This window comes from Bombus fervidus, unplaced genomic scaffold, assembly GCF_041682495.2.
Source record: "Bombus fervidus isolate BK054 unplaced genomic scaffold, iyBomFerv1 scaffold0133, whole genome shotgun sequence".
NCBI classification, from domain to species: domain Eukaryota; kingdom Metazoa; phylum Arthropoda; class Insecta; order Hymenoptera; family Apidae; genus Bombus; species Bombus fervidus.
In genome coordinates, this window is record NW_027212695.1 from 5001 (window position 1) to 7500 (window position 2500).

At 50.5% G+C, this 2500-nt stretch overlaps 1 non-coding gene across 1 annotated transcript; it reads left to right on the plus strand.

The window, feature by feature from the left end:
• Positions 1–1120: 1120 nt before the first annotated feature.
• LOC139997656 (5.8S ribosomal RNA) lies at positions 1121–1275 on the plus strand. The gene has a single exon (XR_011803006.1). It is a non-coding gene; the product is annotated as a 5.8S ribosomal RNA (ribosomal RNA).
• Positions 1276–2500: the final 1225 nt, after the last annotated feature.

Consider the following 2500-nt stretch of genomic DNA (forward strand, 5'->3'; position numbering starts at 1 on the left):
CGCTAGAGTTTTTCAAACTCTGCTTCTGGCTATCGGGAAGAAACGACCGCGCGAGGCCGATGGCTGCGAGTCCCATCGAATTTTTTTTAAACGCACGCACACACATACACCTGAACGGAGATGCGTTCCTTTTCGTCGCGATTTTTCGCGCTTTAGTCGTCGTTGTCGCCATCCGTTCGGAGGGGACCGCCGGCCGTCTCTCTATCCTCGTTGTCGAGAGTCTAATGCCTCGTTCCGTCGCTAGAGTTTTTCAAACTCTGCTTCTGGCTATCGGGAAGAAAAGACCGCGCGAGGAAGAGGAAGGACGACCGTGCGCGTCCCTTTCGAATTTTTTTTTATTTTTACCTGAGCGACCAAAGTGGATTCAGAGGGGACCGCCGGCCGTCTCTCTATCTTCGTTGTCGCGAGTCTAATGCCTCGTTCCGTCGCTAGAGTTTTTCAAACTCTGCTTCTGGCTATCGGGAAGAATAGACCGCGCGCGAGGAAGAGGAAGGACGACCGTGCGCGTCCCATCGATTTTTTTTATTTTTACCTGAACCACCGAAGTCGATTCAGAGGGGACCGCCGGCCGTGTCTGTATCCTCGTTGTCGAGAGTCTAATGCCTCGTTCCGTCGCTAGAGTTTTTCAAACTCTGCTTCTGGCTATCGGGAAGAAACGACCGCGCGAGGAAGACTACGACCGTGCGCGTCCCATCGATTTTTTTTTACCCGAACGATGGAGATGCATATCGGCTGTTTGCTTCGAATAACTGGACGAGAGGAACGAACATATATATATATCATGGGCTAGCCACCGTGCGCTTTCTTCGCGAGATCGTGTGCTGTACAGAGGATTCAGAATCGGGTGTTATATCCCCGTCGTTTCCTGACGAACGGAGCTTCGATCTCGTTGGTTGTTATATATTATAATGCACTTTACGCCCGGTCGGCGGGCTGCGTGTGTCGTCGCGCAGTCCGTCCGATTTCGTTTTCGAACGTATTTTCGTGTCGTCAATCATATGGCGACTTCCGCGCGTTCGATTCCCGTTGGTCGGACGTTTGTCGGATATCGGCTTCTTTCGAACCGAGAATAAGAGTACAAAAACCTGAGTACACAAACAAAAATCCATGCATAAACGATTACCCTGAACGGTGGATCACTTGGCTCGTGGGTCGATGAAGAACGCAGCTAATTGCGCGTCAACGTGTGAACTGCAGGACACATGAACATCGACATTTCGAACGCACATTGCGGTCCACGGATACAATTCCTGGACCACGCCTGGCTGAGGGTTGCTCACGTAAACCTAAGACTGCTTGCGTTGCGTATCGTTGCTCTCGGTCCGTATCTCTCTGTTCTTTCTTGCCTCGTCGACAGCCCGCCGTCGTTCGTTTTATCTTTAAACGAACGTTTCTGAGTCGGAGGACGAGCGCCAAGCAAAAGAATACGAATTAAAGAGCGGTCGAGGGCTCGTACGCGACGTACGAGCGATTGTTGGACGTTCGTCGGCGTTCGTCGCTGGATCGTGTGGAGACCGGCGTACGCATGCTCTCGATACAAATATATATGAAAAATCTATCGCGTTCACGGGAGACTCGCAAAACTACCTCCGTCTCTTCTCTGTCCCTTCTTGGCTTGACAACCCGCCGTCGTTCGTGTTTTACGAACGTTTCTGAGTCGGACGAAGCGCAAGAAGAAGGATACGAATTAAAAGAGCGCGGAGAGAACCGTCGTCGTCGACGCGGTTATCGAGATACACAGAGCGAGTTTTCTTCGTGGCCGATTTTTTTTTTCTTTTTGTATCAGCCTCTGCTACGTTTTGTTAGTCTTCGATAAGCACGAATGACCGCGCCCCCGACGTCGTCTTAAATGAATTTTTGGCGAGACTGAGAGAAAGCAAAAATATTTTTGAACAAAGTCAGTCGAGAGAGGAGAGAAAAGAGAACCAAGATATTAAAACCTAAACCTAAACTTGGTGGCGTAACGAAAAACTGTGTGCCTTAAAGAAACACAACCGTCTTTTCATCAAGATGTTTTTACTCGTACAGCCCCAGGGATCGAATACCCACTCCGTCTGTTCGTGCGGCAGAGATGTATTCTGCAGGCGCGAGACGACTGACGAGAAGACAACGAGGACCGTCGCATCGATGGGTCGTCGTTGCGTTTTTCATCCTCTGTGCTTTTTTCTGTTCTTCGCGAACCCAGAGAAAGCCGTAGATCCGGGAACGGACACACGAGATTTCTTCGAACGCTGATGACTTAGGGAGATGATCCCCAGCGTTGCGCGGAGATCGGAGAGTACGCGTACATGTATCGGGACGAATTTTTCCCCGTCGGTCGCGTATCTCTCTGCCCGCGCGCCTGGCCCAAAGCCACGTTCGTCGGAAATCAACGAAAAGTGTGTTACGATCTAGCGTGCGTCTACGATCGGCTATATTTAAGGGTGACGAAGAAGAGAAAAGCTCACGGTGTTGCGCAACGTTTCTGTACTCGATTTTAAGATGTGCATGTGAGTCCGTT